The following is a 21,582-nucleotide window of genomic DNA, read 5'->3' on the forward strand; positions in this document are numbered from 1 at the left end:
CATTCCACCCAGAAGATCTTACTTTCGCGAATTTAATTATCACGCTCCAGTGATAATCGCTATTGGTTGTTTTGAGTACACGCAAATGAAATGCTCGGGGAAGCAGATGTTCTTGTGTGGCTTTGAATAAAAAATAAAATTTTATGAGGATGGAAATTTAGAAGAACGTGTACTATGTTTTCGGAAATGAATGTTCAATATAGTTAAGAATTAAATTTCCCAAAGCATTATTGTGCAGCTTGTCGAGGACATATGAAGAAATTAGAAAACAGTTCGTTTCCTGATTAAAATGAGACCAAAGACGATGTGATTTGAATCATTTACAATTTATCCGAAGTTTGGTCTTACTTTAATCGATAAAATCTCGCCAATATGTTAGTAAAAGTTTCATTGACAAAGAACCAATAATTATAGAAGATACACGGGCATTTAATATTTTTTGGGCTCCCAACGTTCTGCCGTCCTTTGGTGAAAGGGAAGTCGCTGTCATGTTACATTACTCGCTCGACTAGCTTCAGGAGGATCTCCCCAGTGGTGGGGATGACGCGCAAACAGTTAACGTAGAGGCCTTTGCACGCAGTTAAAGCGACTTTACTGTACTCCGTTTACATCGAGATAGCAAAGGAAACAGTATTTTCGAACGTGTAATTCCGCACACGGTCGAAAGAAACTGACAAATATGAGTCAATCAACGAAGCTGCGGAGACGTTATTTCAACACGTCGCGGGGCAAATAGCTCCAAGGTAAACGCTCTGGGCCATAAGCGAATATATTAGTTGAAACGTCAATACCGTATAACGATTTGAAGAGAGCACCGGGGGATAGGGCAGACAAATTTCACGTTACTGTTTGCCCCGCTCTATCCCGGACCATGGGTTTCTATCTCCATAAAGATTGCATTGTCCGTCCACCGCGGGGAGAGTTTTCAATTTTCGATACGAATCAAATTTCTGTCCATTCGATCCGCAGCAACGTATGCTATTACGACGAGAATGCGAAAAGAGATCAGTCCATGCTTTCGCATTTATAATATTTTATGAATCGAGTCAAATACATCATTGCCAATTCGTTGACTTCTCCCTGGACAAGTAATCGTATACAAAGGAGATGGGTGAAAAAACGTGGCCAAATCTATAGTTCTTCCAACACCTGAACTATTAATGAGACATTATTCTATGTATCCCAAGGAATTAGGAATGCATAATAATTATTTACCGCCAATGTGACGAACAAGTCGTAAAATAAGGCAAGTTAAAGAGACACAGCAATTCGCTCCCGAAAGAAACCTCGACGAATAACAAAATTCGATTCACAAGCAAACCACTGCTTGTTTCGGTCTAAATACGGTGCGACCATACGACCCACAAATCTGTGTGTCTGTGTCCCGCACATATTTCCTACGTATTTACGAAACTTCAATCAGAAGCAGTACGCAAAGATTGTTATCCATAGAGCGTAGCTGGGCCTCTGTAACCATCGTTCTGACTCGGGGCAATTTAATCAGCTCTGAAATGTTACATCAACCAGCCAACGGAATTGCGATTCTTATCGCGGGTCGTGCGCTCGCTTGCTCCTCTTCTCAGGACAGATTGAAAAACCGTCCGTCCTCGGGTCGTGTCTCCGTGTCTTTTTACGCGCGTTTCACAGCCAGTCACGGAGACTTCGCTCGACGCGATGTCGGGCACAAAAATTGTTTCTGCTTATTACTGGCCGGGGCACGGGGACAAAACCTGTTATCTGCACGGACGTGCACGCGCAATCGTTGCGCCCCGTCACGGGAAACAAAAGCTCCGGGGTAAAATGCCTGGCTCGACGGGCAGCACACCGCTGGCAAAGAAGCTTTCGTCTTGTTCTCTACCCGCACCGCGAACAGAGGAACTTAATGTCGCGCGGCTGTGCGGTGAATGTCAACAAGGTCGAATTAATAACCGAGAAGCTGTGCTAGAACGACGTATACCTAATTAAGATACTGCGTGTATTTTCCCCTTATCTAACCAAATTGGTATTTACGTTACTTTCACGACGGAAAGGACGTGGAGTGTTCACTGTGCACTAAGATCATGGTTCTCACAATTAATGGGCTATGCTAGTGTGACGGCTATATGTATAATAAGGCAATCTTTGGGAATTTTTTTTAGCGAAACTATTGAACTTATCAATTTGAATAATATATATATTTACTAAATAATATTTGTAAATTATGCTATATTTTTATAAAGTAAAAATAATGTATTTTTTAAAAGATACAGTCGTTTGTGACAGAACTTATGTACAGACTCTTGTGGTTGTGTGAAATAAAAAAAAAAACAAATATTTTCTTAATTTGTATGTGTGTGGCTATAACCCGTACCAGAACAATTTAACAAATTTGAGAAATAAAAAAATGGCGCCTTCCTCTCTCTCGTTAACAAAGCCTCGGATAATATTTTTGGTACAGAAAAACTTGTTCCAAATCATCTCACGAGTGACCCATTTCCGGAACCTACAACGCTTTTGTTACACCCTGTATATTTTTTAGAACTGCCTCCAACCAACCCTGAATAACTTTCTTTTTAACTGGCAACTCCTGAACTTGGAACATCGCATTTTTTTACACGTAAACAGCGATGTACCTGTTAATACGAGGAATATAATTAAGAAAACGAAACGCCAATTTTATCTCCGAAACCACGACTTCGTTCGCCATCAATCGCATTTCCAACTGCGCCCGGAATCGCGTTTCAATTACCCCAGTCCCGACTATACATATACGTAACGAACGCGTTATTCACCGACAACCGGTCATTGTGGCAAAATATTTTTGCTCGTTACGGACCGCATAATTACGAGTGGTTTAACCACCTCGTGCGTAGAGTAAAGCTCGTTCAATTAAAATTTAAAAAATCCGCGACAGTGTATCGCTGGAGGTGCACACGTTCGCGGTGAGAGAAGCTCAGGTACCATGTTAGGAAAATTACAGCGCCTGGCAACAGCTAGGTTGAAACGGCGACTCTTGGGGCCCAGGAACACGATAAACACAGCACAATTCCGTGTGTGTGCCTGAAGCGCTACCACCGTGCCGAGAGAATCTAGTGTGGGGTCGAACACGAGCGAGGCTGGATAGATGGCGTTAAACGTCGAACTCTGCGTTGGATCTCGCGAACATGATGGATAACAGGGGGGGTCCCCTCCGTAGCTTTCGTGTTATGGATGAAACTAGAAGACTCGCCCGGGGCGTAACATGAATTAGCAACTAGCGGCGACCAGCAACGGGTTAGTCGCACGAAAACCCGTGCAACGTGACACGAGAGAGCCCCACCCACCCACACGCGCTGGCAGACGGCGCAGTGGCTGTTATTGAAATTTATATTAATGCCCCGGGTGAGCCCGTGGTCGAACGATTATTCGTAATTCCCTCGTCCCCGGAAGCGGACACGTGGCGCGGCCGCCAAGAACGATAGAGAAGACGAATATCGAGAGCAGCGACCCCCGCCCCCGGATGGGTCGCGTGCCCCTCGACCCGAGTAGTAGAACAGCAACGTCGTCGCGACGCTAATGAAAAATGTGGGACGGTGCGGTGATGTAATGTTCCTTGGGCGTGCGCTCGGAACGGAAGTAAGCAAATACAAGACGCGGGTCAATGTTATGACTGTGGGCTGCGAGCAGGGGGTAGTGTAATTGGACTACGGGAACACACACGGGGCTCCGGGCGGAATTTTGAGAGTTTCGTTCGAGTTGTATTCTCGGGTCCCTTTTGGGATAAGAGTATGCAGTGTGATCCAGGAATATACAGGGTGTAACACAAATGTTGCAGATCCGTGAAATGGGTGACTTGAAAACCATTATTAACGAAAAACCACGAGCAATCAGAACGCGAGTCTGTCGACCGAAGAACAATAACATTGAGCTAGTTAATATCGTTCGCAACATTTCTGTGTAAATTATCTGAAAAACAATAAATACAAGCACTTGTTAGGTGTCCTTTCGGCACGATGATAGGCGTATTCGAAATTTCGGGAAATAATTGAATTTCCATTAATATAGAGGTTTCATATTTAATTTAACTTAAATTTAATTCCGTTTTTGTGATTACGGTATCATGTCACGTCTAATCGGTGTATCTAGGAGTCAATTGTTCCAGCAGCACTAGCACACTATACATATGCATGAATAATAGACAGAGCAATTAACAAATCATTAACGTTAATGCACGTTCTATCGTTGTATAGTCTACATAGAAACACAGCTAATAACACGGCCATAAACGCTTTGCGTCATAATAAACTGGATTATAACATTTATCCGACATTTACGCTCATTCAACGCGGTACAATATCGATGAAATGAAAGTTTCCGTCGTACACCGAATAGTCAAACTTAATGACCCCGCGTTAATTCGCAACACAGCATCGGAATTACGTAACGCCGCGAGTGCCGATAATACGCAATGAAGAATAACAATAAATACAAAGGGAGCTGAAAGCAAACAACAAGCTTCTGGAATTAATTAATGCATTACATAAACTGTGAAATCATTACAAACGCCGCGACTAAAGCTGCTTCGATTACCTCTGGGGGCTGCGTGTTAATTAGGATCTGAGATTCCTAAATTAGCTTAAGGATAATTAAATTTTGTATCGTGCTCCCTTCGACCATTCATTCTACTGACTTTTACAAAATTTTACATACGTGTTAATACTACGTTACCACCGCTAAAATATCCCTTGTGATCAACCTTAACGATTATGTAGCTTCATTAAACTTTTATACGTGAAAACAGAAGAATTTTTAAGAGATTACTTGCATTCGTTCAGACAACTGACTTATTTTCTATCAGTTCGATTGAAGCCGTAACGTAGATTTAGAAGAAAGAACCTGAATATAAAAAGATAATAGAATTTTCTCTCATCGATGTTTCCTGTCACGTATTCTTCTTTCTGTGTGTCTGCGTGCGTGTCGTAATTACTTCGGCAGAACTGTAACGATATATTTTTTTATTTTTCCCTCGTTCTCCAAAAGGTCGGAATATATTTCTTCCGCGCAATTAAACCGTTCACTCGTTAATAAACCGAAATTCCACGGTGACGAGCGAGCCCCCGAGGCGGGCAGATCAATATTACGATGGCGAACTCGGAGAAACCCAAATATAGCGATTCAATTTAATGGCGCTGGCCCGATCGTAAACCGTTCTCCACGCTTCGATTTCAGTCACGCTTACGAATTTCCCGATCCCCTAACTCGCCCGAGACTCCGCGGCGCGAGAAAGCCGAGGTTGACCAGTTAAAAGATTAAAGAGACCCCGTTCGGATAGATCCATTTGAAAGATTGAACACACTTGGAATCGATTTAACTCGAGGACAATTATAGTATCCAATCACTCTATAATCGACGGAACGGTCTCTGTTCAAATGGGATCCCGCGATTTACCATGAAAACTAATCGTTCAAGTTAACTATCCCTCGATTTCATTCGGAGAAATTCCAATGTACATAAAAGCTTTAAATAAACCATAAAGTCCCACTTATTTCCATTATCACGTCACAATTAGGTACAGAGAACTTTATCTGTTGAATACGAGTTGTCTAAATCTCCAGGGAGGGAAGTGGCGTGATCTATAGAAAGGCAACTTACCCCCGAAGAGAAATCTCATCTCGGTTCGGCTGGTGGTGCTTCAGCCTCGCTACCCTTCAGAAACGACACCCAGCGCCGGCTCGAAAAAGAATTGCAATTTACGAAGCAGCGGCGTCGTTAAACAGCTTTAAGCTCGATATGGATGGCAGGGGTTAAGGAGGTCGTTCCCCGGAATCGTACGAGGTGCCACGGGCAAAAGGGCGTGCCAGCAGTTGCCTCCTGTGATTTAGCAGCCTGCCCCCTGCCACCGTCGCGCACGGAGTTGTCCAACTGTTGTTCAGACTGTTGGGTGAACGGCTTGCGAGCCGTCATATAGGGAGTTATGACACCGAGTGACGAATAGTTCCTCTTTTCGAACGAAGAATCTCGTGTGTGCAGAACGTTATTTTTCCGCGGATTTGCACCGAGGTTCGAATAGAGAAGAAACTTTCTCCAAAATTCTATTGGACAATCGAGACATTGGAGATTTCTTTTTCTTTCGTACAATTATCAGCAGACAGCGTACAAGTTATTCTACGAGCTAACGTGATGTTTTGTGAGCTGCGTTGCTCTTTAACCCTTTAAGACCTGAATTTTCTTTTAGGAATAAAAAAAGTATTTGATTACACATTTATCTCAGTAGACTGTTAGATGATGGTTTGTTTAAAAAAAATGTTTATATGTCCCATAATTTTGTAGATATTAAATGTATACACATGTGTACATTAAGACTCAAGTATCGCATTATACCTAAAAGAGCACAAATTAAAGAACATGAAGAGATTCAAACTTATAAGAAAAATATGGATCTGCAACACACTGTACCTAAGACTTTCTGTGAATTTGTAAAAAAAAAACAGTTCCCTTCCCTTTGAAGACACAAATGCACTGAATCCATGAACGGCCAGAACATTTTGGGACCTCGCATAGAATTAGAGGTCCAACATGATTGCAAAGGCGAATGGTCAATGGAGTCGTACTGTATTTCTTGAACAGGACGTGTTTGAATTTCCGAAACATTCATCCTCACCGACATATCAACGTAGAAACGTCATGTACACAAATATGACCACCAGATCTGAAAGGGTTAATGGCCTGATGAGGTCTCCTCTAATAACGAGGCCTCTTTAACCAATACCCTGTTACACCCATGACTGCAACAACAAAATCAAAGAAGACTGAAAAAATACCTTGTAAAATAGGTAAGAATATACGAGAAAGCTGGGAGAATATTATAAGAGGATCGTCATGTTTCAAGTAGTTGACACTTTTCATCCCCTCGAACCACCCTTAATTCACCAGAATCCTCGAATTTGACAAGCCGCATAGCCAAATGGATGCCGCGCGACCTCCACTTGCTCGTGCAAACAGGGAAACAAGTATTTAATACGGATAACAACGCCCATTCTATCTGGTCGAACAAAAAAAGAACGAATGAATGAACGCACCCTCGAGCGAACATTGGGGATTTCGTCACGGCGATCGTCGAATGATTTCCGTTCAATTTCACGCCTCCTCTGTCAACATTAGCGGGACACGACCGTCTGCGAATGGAAGACCACGGCAGATGCGCGGCAGTTCGCAATGTGTACTTACATAAATTGCAGGGGAATCGTGGGGGGGGGGGGCACGGGACATATGTCGCCGATGCATCTCTCGGCGGCGACAAAAGCGGAAAATATCGGCGATGTCAAATTAGGGCGCGTGAATTCAGAGTGCACGATCGACCGTGAAACGACGTAATATAGGGGAGTGATGACGACGCGCGTCTGCAGACAGTCTGAGGACCGACATGACGTTGGCCCTCGGTCCTGTAATGGTTAGGCCCTAAACACCCCATGGGACAACTTCGGTCGTTTCCGGAGGCGCCGTATTAACCGATTAATTAGAAATCTTGGCTCGTTGACGCGTCCCAATCTGAATCTGAGGGGAGTCGCTGCTCAAAGTGTCGGTAAACCAGAATTTATCTGTTTTATGTGAGGAACGTATAACGATAACAAACATTTTAAAAATATATTTTTTTGAGTTCTTTTAAATGGGACCGTATAATTTCTTTTCGTTATATTGTAGGGACCGTTAAGAATATTTCAATCAATATAAGACATGATAATTTCACTCGTATAATACCACCTTTACAATTAAAAAGAAAATATTTTCGAAGTGTTTGTTATCGTACTGTGAACAATTTTTTCATTATGCTGTCGCAAAATGCTGAAAAATCATGGATTGGATACCGTTAGAGTGAACGTCGTGTATAATAATAACGTGCTGTTATTGTGTCATAAATTAAATATATTATTTATGTTTTATAAAAATATTAAAACACGATTAACTTCAGTTGAATTTGAAATCTTTAAAAAATCGATGTCCGTTGGATGAACATTTCATGCTCATCAATACTCGATAGTATCGATAGAATTATGTTTCTAACGAAGAAACAGTAATCTCATTGGTCATACGAACTCGCATAAATAATTGCAGCCGTGAGAAAACGGTCTATACACGATTCGAATACGACGGGGAACCCAACCATTGAATCACCGTCAATCAAGAAGATTCGCTCGTTTTCCTCTGACCATTAAAGCGGAATGATTGGCGACGGTTCTTTCGTTCCTCGATAATGCGCCCTGGCAGGCGAGGCGAGAGAAAGAGAGATGTTACTCCAGCCGCGAAAAACGTGATAATTAACTCCGTGGAACAGGTGCTCGAGATTTTTGCGAGACGAGACATCCTTTTGTGCGGCGCTCGGTTATGGCTTTTAACGAAATTAAGAACGCTAAGGAGTGTACACAGTCAGGGTCTTTCTGTTCGGGGCGTCGAACGCGGAACTCCGCTTCAGTGACGCCATCCTACAATCAACAGGTTACTCTTCGTTATGAATTCTAGGGCTTGATGCTAATGATAGATAGAAACGTGGGAAACGGTACAATATGCAACTAGACTGCTGATTTTATGCATTTGTAGCCTATAGGAGTGTGTAAAATACAGTAAAAGACAAAACTTTCATCAGATCCAGTGAGTTTTTTACTTTATTCTAAGCCCAATATGATACTTAAGAAAAGCATATAATTCCTAGATTTGTTCTTCTCTGTATGAATTGCTGCAGAAAATATTATTTTGCATAAAAACCGCAGTCTATTTATAACAGTTGGTAACAATGAACAAAGTGCACGCAATGCCGCTCGAGCAACATTGTATCCTAGATCGATAACGAGAAAGACTTCCCGAGACCAGTCTTGAATCAATCTGTGACGTTATATTTCATTGGTCGTTCGACCGGAGCACGGATAACACCGTGCATCGATAAAAGTTTCTGTACGATACAGCGATGACTAAAGCTTGATAAGATAGCCGGTCGTTAAAGGTAATGTCGATTAAAGTGATGCCTCCACGAGATTCAACCACGTTTACAGGACTCACACACGTTTACATTTACTATGTACCATACAGTTCTCTGTGTGCATCGTGCACGATACTAGCCTATACAGCATCCCATACTCGCCTGTGTACACGTACTACAAGCCATGCCGGTTGCACCCACGCAATGGATGGGTGTGGAAGGAGTACGAAAGAGGTTGTAAATGTGGACCAAGGCTACAGATTGCGCTCAGCGGTAATGCGATACCTAGCTAGCGAACGGCTTTTGCATGTGTACTAGCAAATCCTTGCAGTTTACTTCGTCGTTCTACCTTGCCCCCCTTATCCCAACTATTCTACTTCTTCTAATTTATTCCGCCACGGGAGTATACAGTTCCGCTAATTGTCCGTTATCAACTACTTGCATTGTATTATCCTTTATTGTCTATTGTACGCTACGATAAATAAAGTCGAGTGCTCCAGTTTCTATACGTAACGAGAAAGACGATGAACTTCGTCGTCTACCACAAACTTTTCCAATTCCATTTCGCAAGATGCTTGCCTTATTCCTGTTACGGTGTACAGATATACTCAAACAGACAGAGGCCCGATGAAATATTAAGCAGTTTAGTTCGTATTCGGATTCAGTGACGATATTATTCTACCGTTTTCTTGCAAACTGGAAGAGATAAAAATGTATGATAAATTTGTGCTCTCAACTAGGGCGATGTAAGCGGATGAAAATTGAGTGGATGCTTGAAGCTAATACATTCTTTCTATCTACGCAAAATAAAAGTTCTCCCGATTCTATTTCTCGAGTAGATGAAGAAACTGAGATGTGTCAAGGGAAACGAAAAATTGGTTAGGTTTAGTCTACGTTTCAAATTTATTTAGTTGTGAAAAAGGGAACAAACACGACGCATGGCTTCTGAAAGAAACTATTTTGAAGAGAATAATATTGGTTTGTAGTTAAGTTCCAAATAAATATTTTTAGAGAACCAGTCTCGTCACTTTTTAAACACCCAGCTCGCAGTATTCTTCGCAACGACAAGTTGACTACCTCCCCGCAATTACAACTATAATCCCAAAAAGACATAGCGTCTATGTCTTCGAGAACAACGTCCGAATCTGTGTCCCGAAATAGGACAAAGTTTGATTAACGCGCGAACAAGCCTTTTTTTTCCGATGCGAAACTACCAAGTAGTCAACGGAGGAATGTTCCTTTCGACGATTCGATTTTACAGTTAACCGGATCGAGCAGAGAAACGACAAAAGGATACTGACAAAAGAACACCGACAGACGGAATTCGTGGGTGTGTAGAGAGGAAGGGAGAGAGCGAATGTCGGGCTAACGGCACGACATGCCAGCTATCAAAGCGTACAATAAAAGCCAACGAACCGTGAATTTTCCGGCGTCACGCGTCGAATACTTTTCCGCGCGCGCGATCCACCGACCGCGGTACAAAAAAAGGAGAGATGTTGAAAAACTATCCGAGTCACTGTGCATAACTCCGCGTGTACCCGATGACCGGGCACCTAGGAGCATCGGACGCACCGTAACGTGTCATCCCTCCATTCAGACATGCAAATAACTCGTCGGGCTCACGAGCTTTCCGTTCGATTTCACGAGATACATCGTGAACCACGGGGGTGCCGATCGATCGCTGCATGACTCTTTAATTCGCTGCGCCGACTAAACGTTTATTAGTTTTACCCTTGTCCCAGGACTACCGAGCACGCGTCCCACACACACTTCGGGCCCTTGCGTGTCCCCCAGGCGCGGCGCTTCGCCAAGTGTACAGCTCCGATTCTTCTTGGGGACGGACAATTCGAGCTTCCGTCTGCTCGGTATGCAAACACCGCGGTTACTTCATGAATAAAGCAAGTTCTTTGAATTAGTTGCTCTTCTGCACCCTTTACGGTTATGTTTATACTAGCCACATCAAGTTTCATTCGAATGGAGAGTATAGGGGAAAAAGGATGAATGTCCACTTGACGTTAGTTTGAGTAAAACGACATAAAAACGCTGATACCCTCATCTTCTGCCACTGAAGGGTTCTTGTTTAGACGGCAGTGTCACTTGGAACTTTCATCTGCCTTCCCACTTCTGAATACAAAAATGAAAAGAAATACATCCGTATATATTCGAAAATTATATCAGGTCAGAAATGGACCCTCATCCTTTTTCCCATGAACTCTTCAAATACTAAGACTCTTCTAAAAAGTCATTTTTATAACTGGAAATAAATGAAATTTCTCGCAGTTAAAATATATAAAGCGTTCAAAAAAAGAGGGTTTAGACTATTTTAGACCCTAAAAGTCTTAGGAGTGATTTTAGGACCTATATTGATTAGACATTTTTAACTCCACTCGAGTACTATAAACACCTGCAGTTCTAGACCCTTTTTTTTAACACCCTGTATACTTGGAGATGTGTACAGAATAGTTTATTCCACAATTCAGTAAAAAACTGCCTAAACGTTGAAATTCCACGATGATCGATGTCTGCAGAGATTCAGGTGAAACTTTAATAGAGACGAGAAACGTGAGAATCTACTTTCAATTGTCACATCGTACCCGTAATAGGATTCCAACCAAACACACAATCACCGTAATTTGTCGATACCGTATAGAAATCTAAGAATAACTGCCTAACACTGTGCAAGACACGTTTAATTGTCCGTCTATTTTGCGTTTGCGACCGGCACTTCGTATTCCAACCCCGATGGTGTCGTCGCGCTTTTAAATTTTACGGATCGTCTGTCGTTGTTCAACTGTCAACCGTGTGTCCAGACGGTGCTAACTGATCGTTTCCAGATAGCGTGGCTCCGGCTGACCGATGCATAACGCATATTTGGAATCGATAGAACGGATCGCAGAAAGTCAAAGCCCCCTTCCTCTCAGGACAAGGAACCACTTCGAGCGGATTTTCCTCCGTATCGGAGAACTACAGGGGCTTTAACGGGTTAAAGGCTAGCCGGTTACGTACACGCGTTGCCGTTTGAGTACGGTTTTACAGAAGTAAATACATAGATCTATATATAGAAGGTAAAATATATATTTATATGTACAGGTCTATATATCCGTAAGGAAGACTAGGAAGCAGCAGAAAGCCTTTGAACGGTGTTACCTCGAGACAAAGCCATCATCTCAGCATTGTCTGGGCCAAACCAAGCAAATCAACCGCCAACCGCTCATGCTGCTTGCCTCTAACGTCTCATCTCTCTCCTTCACTCTGTCTCTTTCTCTATCTTCTTCCGTGCTCCCTTGTCCGCTCATCCTTTGCTCTGCTTTCGCACGGCGACCGTGCAGACAAACCCCCTTCGGGTAGTACCTACTAAAGGGAGCATTGCCTCCGTTGATCCATCATGTTCAACTTCCAACCCCCGCTCTCTCTCACTCTCTGTCCTCGACTACCCCAAACGAATACCTTGAGAAGCAAGATTAAGATTTCCATAGACCCTTGTCATTTAGTCGCTGCCCTATCCCATACGATTTACCTTCCGCCTGTTAAATATGTCCCGTAAATTATGCGATAGATCCATTGACGTACTTGCACGGGAATGTATTCAAGTACTCCAAAAACGGTAAGTACGTTCTGTTGGACATTACACATTGTTAAACGTCATTAAAAAGTCAACGTTACACCTGGAGACATCTTCTTGTCAGTGCCGAGGAGCCTTTGAACACTCATCGAGGATTTCCTATACTCTATTTTATATACCATGGTTAATAAGAATATCGGTGATTTACGTACGAATTTCTCAGTTCAGTTCATAGTTTAAAAATTACTTATGCTGAGATTATCGAACGCCATTTTAAAAACGTCCATTGTAATACAAAACCGAGCAGAAAGATACGTAACGAGAGGACCGAAATTATTCAGACTGTATGCACGAGCGGAATTTTTTTCGGTCCGGTTAAATAATATCGTAGAAGTCGTTTCGGATTCACGTGGATTCCTCGTAATCCGGCGTCCGCGGAAAAATGGTGGGTTTCAGCGCGAAATATTTTTGGCATGTGAAACGGACAAGGTGGACGCCGATAATGTGGGAGAATGAGTCACGCCCGGTCACGTAGGAGTAAGGGGGAGGAAAAAAACCGGCTGGATGTAATTTCATCGCGAGGCATTCGTCTAGATATATATTATTATTCGCTCGCGGACTCTTGGGAATCGTAATAAGCGAAGTGAATGGCATGCCTTCCGAACGTCGTGTTAACGTTGACAAATTGTTCTGCACGTATGACCCGGAATATAATATAATTTCGCAAATACGTCGACCCGATGCGATATTACGCTTAACGAACGGGACGATTAAGAATTTCATGCATGCGACACCGTTCAATGATAAGATAATTACGAATGCTTCGAACGACTCTCCGCATTGCGATTCGCAAGTGAAATGTTCAATTAGATTTCAACCTGATATACCTACGGCACCGATTACCATTTCCATCGATATAACGAAAATGGTTCTTTTGAAGTCTATAGGGTGCCCTTTTTAAGGGTGGGAAATCACATAAGGAACTGAAGATATAAAAAAAAAATAGTCTTAGAGAAGTTATTTGGTATGCATGGGGTCAGTATGCGTTATGAATAATTTTTTTGCAGATAGAGTAATGGAGATGGTTTTAAAGTCTAGGTAATTTTTTTTAAACAGACTGCTATGTTTTTCATTTATAATATAGTAGCGTTTGTTGAGAACGTATCTTTAGTTTTTTCAAGAGATATTTTACTGTTGCCAGTTGAAAAGAACACCCTATGTACAAATTTTCTGTATAGGTAAATCTCGATGGAAATGTTCACGGGTTCCTTAAATTGCACTCGAGAAACGGTGAAGCAGCGAATAAAACGGCGTGTCAACCGGAAATGCTGACCCGTGAGCACAGGTGGTTGCGTGGAACCCAGTCTCTCCATCCATGCCACTAGAGGGTTCACGCTACGTTACGCACATTCCACCTTGTCGCCTGAATAGTACGCGTTCTTCGTGTATACGCAAATGCGATCAGATTGACGCGGTTCAAAGCGATTTAAAGCCACTGTGCTGTCGTAGCTTTGTCAAGCCGCACGTTGTACAGGACGTGTTACAAAGTTCTTGTGAAACAGAAAGAAATAATAGAAGGTAAGTTCAAACCCAAAAATGATTTTTATTGCTGGCACAAATTGAGTACGCAAGACGACACTTCGGTGTTTCGACTTTATGGGCTACTAATTCTATTATTTCCTGTGTCTAAAACTTCTTCATATAAATCCATTCGTATTCAGATACACTGTAACCGCACGTTACCAAAAAACGATAAGTATCGAAATTTGAAGATTACAAATTTTCAATTCATAATCTTGAAATCTGGATACCGAATTGTTGAACAATTCTCAAGATTCTCGTCGAAGCAGAATTGTTAGAAGCACTCTATTTTCTACAGTCCCGCATCAAAGTACCAAAACTATACACAACTAATATAGTCAGTAATCAGTTCTGTATCAGAGTACGTAGAACCCACAGGCGGTACGAGTAGCTAAACTAGTTAGACACTACATTGAGCAAAGGAGATTGTTCCGGTTCACTAAACCGTATAGTCCAAGTTAATAGTAATCTTGCGTTTCGAGGATCCGAATTTAATAGAAATCCAGTATGCGATCGGTGTGTGTGAAATAGCGGCGGTGAAATTTTCACGTGAAATCGTGTGCACGCGGAAGATGTACGATCCCCGCAAAGCCCTATTCATGTTCGGAATATCGATGTACCTGCACGCCACCTGGGCCACGTTAGATGGATCCGCGAGGAAAGGAGGGGTTGGAAGACAAGCTGGCCCGTCGACAGTTACGACGATGACTATGACGAGGTCTGCGGGTTTGCGGTTAACCCTGTGCACCAGCCGTCGAGAAATAGGGTCAGTACGTTGCATGCGAATAACAGCTAATCGCTGTCTAATAAGTTTGCCCGCATAATCGATAGCAGACGTCGATCGAAGCGGCAGGATCAAACAGACGCAGGGAAAGGGGAACGTCTCGAGCGAATTTCACGGTGACGCTCGATAAATGATATTCAATTGATAGTCCGATTGCTCCGGTAATCGATTCTCGAACACGCCGACCGATAGGCCTAACGTTATCTGATTTATGCGAACAGAGGAGAAACAGATTTATTAACTGCTTCGATATTTATGACAAGTACACACGTCATGAAAAGATGGTATTTTTTGTTTGTTTATTGACGAGTATACTCGACACAAATAAAAAACATTTGAATTTACTGTTTAAAGTAAAGTTTAGATAAAACAAAGACATATTCGTGATTTTAACTCATTATAGAAAATTTCAGGATAAAAACAAAGGAAACATACAAAAAAAAAAAGAATCGATTGGAAAGAAAGAAATATGAAGCAGTATGTGTACGAGGGTCATTTGACAAGGAAGCTCGAGTCGCAAAAATAATTTTGTTATTTTATCTGAATTTATTTCAATTTTACAGCAATTTCACTTTGCTTTTGTCGAGTATACTCGTCATAACTTAACACGTTGATTGCCACGGTGAAAAAAACCGTACGTAGCTGGACACACTTCATTTCGTTTTTAATTCATAAATCGTCAAAAATATATGTCTAGTTAAAAAAGGCTGTTGGTCGTGTTTTAAATCACACTGCGATATTAACTTTACGCAAAAAATTTTCAACGGTATTTAAATAGTCCAGCCTCTGTGCAATATACGTGTCACTCATATTTGAGTGAGGTGAAAGTCAACGTGTTAATTAAGCACACAAGTGCATGTTATATCATACGCAATCTGATTCGAGAATGATCGCTTACACCGACGACAAAAACAACAAACAGAGGCCACGCGCGATACCCGCTATTGGGGAGAGGGAAGGGGGCGGGGGTGGAAAACTTCGAAACGATCGACGTGATCGCGAGCACAGGCTGCGCGCTGCCACTCTAAAAACATGTGAGTCAGTTTTTTGAGGGCATCGAACGCGAAACAAAAATGGTATTGCCTCTTCCCTTCCCCCCTGACGCAAATCGAGCGGGCTAATACGCGAGGTACACCCATTTTGCCTGGGTGACTAGTGGATCGACAACAATATCGAGAGTTATATCCTACATCGATGCCTATCGCAATCATGCATCCACGAACTGAGGACAGATCTCGTTTCAGTTTCGACGATTATACGCGGTGAGCCTTGCAATAATGTCGAGTACCCTCTGTGGTTCCAGTCTAGTACGAACAAACTGTCGGGGCTTCATGAAACAACCGAAGTCAGACATGAATTTTTTGGCAGACACAATTCGTAAATTGGTTCCTCGTTTCGACAAGTATTTGCAGATGTTCGAATGCTACGTGAGAAGTAGTAGTTGAATGTAAGCTTATGTTGCTAATAAAAAATACTTTTTCGTATGTATTCGAATTTTTTTTAGGAAAGCATGTGACCTTATTAGACTGACCTACGTATAATCAAATGCTAGGAACGATAGTAAAGTAACGAAAAGAAAGGAGTTTACCTCGTATCAGTTGTGGTTTAATTCACTCCCGGCCGCACGAGTTCCCCGAGAATTATGATTTCATTAAGAAAATCGTTCGATATGTCCGCTCCTCGTTTCGGAATCGTTTTACCAGGCGAAAGAAAATCGCGGAACACTTATAAAGGCTGGTGAGGGGAGAACAAATTGCACGAAGTTAATTATCCCGGTAACGGTCATCTCTGCGCCCCGAGAGGAAATTAAAAGGGAACAAGATAGAAAGTAGGAGAAGAGAACCGAACGGTGGATAAGGAATCCAAACGATTGTCGATACGTTCAAACCACTTTCCCCCCTGCGGTGCCATTTCTTTTTCGCTCTTGCTCTCTTGGAGTTCGCAACGTCCGAGATTATTCTGACAACGTGTCCGTTCAAACTTCTCGATTCCCTCGAACCTTAGGTTCCAACGGAACAGTCCGCCTTCCGAAGGTTAATAACGTCAAAAAAAAAAAAACATGCGATGGTTTGTATAAATTTGGTAAAATGTAAAAATTATAGTTGTCACTAAACAGCGGATCTTTATGCAAAATAAAATTTTACAAAATAATTTACAAAGGCAGAATTGAGAAACAGAAATTTCATTTTCCCCACAAGGAGTTTACTGTCTTAAAAAGTCAAGTGAAAAAGTATCGTCTCCTATTGCATTTCAGATAGTCATTTATCCTATAAATACATAAAAATCCGCAGTCTAGTTATCATAGAAAAAGCATACGATGGATGTAAAGCAACAGAAGATTAAAAAGTGTTCATTTCCGAGTCTCCTGTTACAACGAACGAAGAGCGCCCCTAAGGACGCTGTTCGCAGTCAAAGGGTTAAGTCGGACGAGAGAGAATCCTTAAACGATTCACAAGGGAAAATATGTATAACGGATCGGTGTCTCCATGGGCTTACGTTTCCAGGTCGACGTTTCCGACTACTTCTCCTCACGGCTCACGAGGCGTGTCGTCCCTGAGAGCAGTTTCCCGCGATTCTGCACTTGCTCGCCTCACGTGGGCGTCGAATGGGTTTAGATGCGACGCCCCCCCACCTTTCCCACCGGCAATCTCCCTGCACTCCTGTGCATTACGGCGTCGGTTGGGTATCGTAGACAGACCGCGTCCGCCGTCCATCATGTTGTTAATGCACGTCGTTTTCCCTCCTGTCTCCCCCCCCCCCCACCCGCGCCCAATTCTCTCTCTCCAGGCCCTCTTTTTCTCTCCCTTGTGATGCCATTCCTCTCTCTTTACCCGTGTCTTCCCTCATAAATGCATTTATCTGTCTTAGCTCGACGGTTCCCTTCTAGTTTCTACCACTGTTTCTTCCATCGGTGGGGAGGTCCTCTACCAACGGCCACTCTGTAGCCACCCGCTAGATGTTCCACATTCTACGATTCTACGATCGACCGTTTTTCCTGCGAGCAAAGTTATCGAGCACTCCCAGACGTACCCTTTGTTCCTGTACCCGGAGCGCCACTTACCGAGTGACTGTCGCGTAGGCGCTTGGTGCACGACATCCTCTCGAGGAATTGTACTTTGGCGGAGGTTTGGTTTTTAGGAGCATCGATCCGAGGACGGGACCGATGCAGCTGGAAATAAGATTTGTCGCCGAGAGTGTAATGATTAGACTGCAGATTTTAGGCATTTATAGCATACAGGGATCTGTGAAATACAGTGGATTCTCGATGAGAGTTCGAAGGCTCAGCACTGACAAGGAGAGACACCAAATCGGATTCCAGAACCCAACTACATCACTCCACCACGCTAAAGGATATTTCCGCCAATTTTCAAGTTATAACAACCTTTCGATCTCACCTTTACCGGATCATCGGCTTATCTATTTATATGACCCGCTTCCAGAACTGGAAACCACGTCTTTAATTATAAATTCCGCGCAGCCACGATCAATCGCGATAAATTAAACGAGCATTTCGCGCCGATCGCCCCGACCACTGGGCCCCGATAAAACCTTCGCATGCTCGGTGAACCGTCCACAATTTTGCCGCGAGATCCAGTCGGTTCCACATCCTTCCTATCCAGGCCGGCTCTCTCGGCTTCGTTTCTCCTCTGGGCGAAATGGAGTGACGTGCGGACGGAGAAAGAGAAAGAGAGAAAGAGAGAGAGAGAGAGCTAAGCGGCTTGGTGCGTTTGTAACACCGAGGAAGCTTATCAGCGTTCAAACGATGACCGTCATCAAGAAAGGAGAGCTCGAATCATGTCGATTGTTAAGGTCATTACGTGTCTCTATCCCAGCGTCCCTTCTTCCGGAGGCCGGCTTACGAGCGACCACGGCAGGCGTTTCTACTTCCACGGACGGTAATTCCAGAGTTTACGATCGCTCGCAGATCCGCAGCCGCCGTCGCAGGAATCATACAATGTTGAAATATCGCTCGATCGGAAACACTCCCTGCCACTTAAAGATAACAAACGCGGGATGAGTAATCCTTTGCCTTTGCCCGGAGGCCACGATGAGAATTGAATATCGTGTACCTTGCGAAAGTCGGTTACACGGAAGATTTTAGTACACTTACGGGGAACAGAAGGCTCAAAGAACAACCTATCACTCGTCCTGGCACAAGCTTTTTTCCTTCTATTTGTTCGTAACCGGTCGCTGATAAGGAGATGAAGTTAATAACAAGTGTTTGATTATATTGGAACGAATCCTGGGCGAAAATATTTCTTTGAAATTACAATTCAATATTGCTTGGGTGCTATTCCTTCGTAGACAATATGGGTTGTTGACGAGCCAAGCGAATTCCCATATTTCCGAACTTTCCACCGGGATTTTTTTATGCAGAATTGAAGCGTACACGTGACACTTGTACAGGTCAGAACAAAAAGTTCTTTGTGTACTAGCTCACAGAGATAGGATGCTTGATTAATGCAGCATTTAGCTTTATGGAAGAACATGACCTATACTCTATTTACATTAAACAACACGCCAGACGACTTATCTTAAAGGATTAACAACCTGGAGACCGAGAACAGGACTCGAGGAGACAGTCAGACTATTCCAGGTTGTGGACCTTTTTCTCTCAGCAAGATCGTGAACATCGTAGCGAGCTATTTTATTCCTTTGCCGGGGATATTTGTCTTTCCATTTGTGGAAGTTAACGGACCATGAAACTTCCCGTGATTTCATTGGATAATCAAAGGAATTCGCCACGCAATCGACGTCCTATTTCATTCATTTATTGTTTTCAGACACATAGGTAAGTCCATGGCGAACATTATACGGTTGTTTAACTTTCTTCCGACAGTGTACGACTCTTCGTATGAAAATTAATAAATAATGTTTGTTATGCTGGTTCAACGTGCCGCGCGTTAATTATTCTCAGTCAACGGAATGGTGATTTATGACACGTTCGAAAAAAGCAAAACTCTTCAAAGGTGAAGTTTTGCAACGTGAATTTTGAGGGAAAAAAGCAGTTACCAACTCGTGAAGTGAACTCCTGTGGTGGGTTCAAAAGCAGGTTGTAAACTCGCGGCGCAATATTTTATACTGACGCGGCAGAAAAAGACACCCATAATCGCACAACCGTTCTCCCGAGCCGCGGCTTTTTTTGCGACCGCAACCGGTAACAAAGCACGGTCTCTGGATATTAATTAAAAGGATCAAATTTTACGGTCTCGGCGTTCACACGGCTCGACGTAATTTGCCGAATGAAAATTCCCGAAAAATACGTATCCTTCCGTTTCATCAATTTTCTCGTCTCTTATCACTGTGGAATGAATTAACTTTAACTAAAGAAAAAATGATAAAGTAACAGTCGTTTCATCGACTCCACTGTTTACGACGATGAAAAATTTGATCCAGAATATCTTCTTTCGAGACGATGACGTAGTATAGACTTTTTTCAGGCAGAATTTTTGCCAAATTTTTGGAAGCCTAAAGCAGTAAAATAATGATTAGACTTGGACATGAACGACCTAGTTTGCCCATAGAGCGTGAAAACCTATAAATACACTCCGATGTATAGAAAAGAACAAGTTACAATCACAAAAAAAAGGATTCCATGAAAGTCCAATCAGCATAATACGCTTAATGGATAAGTGATTTCGCCGCGTTAACATATCAAAGTAGATTAAACAAGACGAGCCTCTAATTACGCGCACGTCAGAACACCGATCCGCCTGTCTGTTCCATTCCGCTCAAAGGAAGCCCTGCCATTAAAATCTGAAACTCTCGCGAGTACAGAGGAATGACATCCAGAAGGATTCGCTGACGCGAGGAAACACCGCCGATCGGTCCTCGTGTCTCTCGTCGTGTACGTAACACGTTACGCCCCGAGGCCCGACCTCGGAACTATGTCGAACGCTTTTCTTTTCCGCTCCTGGGGAGAACAAAAGCTTCGTTCGCCGGGAGTTCCTAAAGATCCGACCGCTCGGGGGACGGAGGTTCGTCGTGTTACACGCGAGAAAACGAGATAAGGTTCGAACGTGTAGCTTGCCTTTTGTGGATCACGAGAGAGAACGTATCGAAGAGTGGGAGGGGGTTTCGCATTGGATCGTACACGCTCGAGAAGAATGCGCCCCGCGAGAGAGTCAACGATAAAGGTTCTCGAGACGAGCCCCCTGGCTAGGTATTGTATTCGCGCCTCCGACATCCTTGGCCGAAGGACAGAAAGCGGTAAATTTCGGCTCGGTTCACCTACCCACGACCCCGTTTTCCAACGGCATAAAAAGGATTTGTCTTCCTTAGTTAATAATGAGTTTCATTCATTCGCCGAAACGGAGGAACGACGACCAGCCGCAGCCGCAATGTGCCTGTCCGCGGGTGCAAACGGTGCATTTTTCAGCTTCGCCTACGGTGAGACAATAGTTCCCCCCCGCGCGCAAGAAGAGATAATTGCACGGCGAGGCTTTTTCTTCGCGAGAAAAGAGAGAGACCCGGTTAAATTAATCATCTTGCTGCGCAAGCAAGGATTCTGGAGGCGTTGCGGTCCCGACCACGAGCTAACCTTTTAGCTCCCATGACTTTTTCGCCGCGGCAGAAGGAAAATTAGTACTCTTTGGTGGTTCGTAATTTAACAGCAATGCGTTTCTTCTGTTCTGTACAATTTTCGTGGAGTTTCTGGTCGTTTAACGGTCAGGGCTGGTTTATTTCCGTTCTTCCCCATTAATTCGCTGTTACTGCTGTACCTAC

Source organism: Dufourea novaeangliae, unplaced genomic scaffold (assembly GCF_001272555.1).
Source record: "Dufourea novaeangliae isolate 0120121106 unplaced genomic scaffold, ASM127255v1 scaffold124, whole genome shotgun sequence".
In the NCBI taxonomy this organism is placed as follows: domain Eukaryota; kingdom Metazoa; phylum Arthropoda; class Insecta; order Hymenoptera; family Halictidae; genus Dufourea; species Dufourea novaeangliae.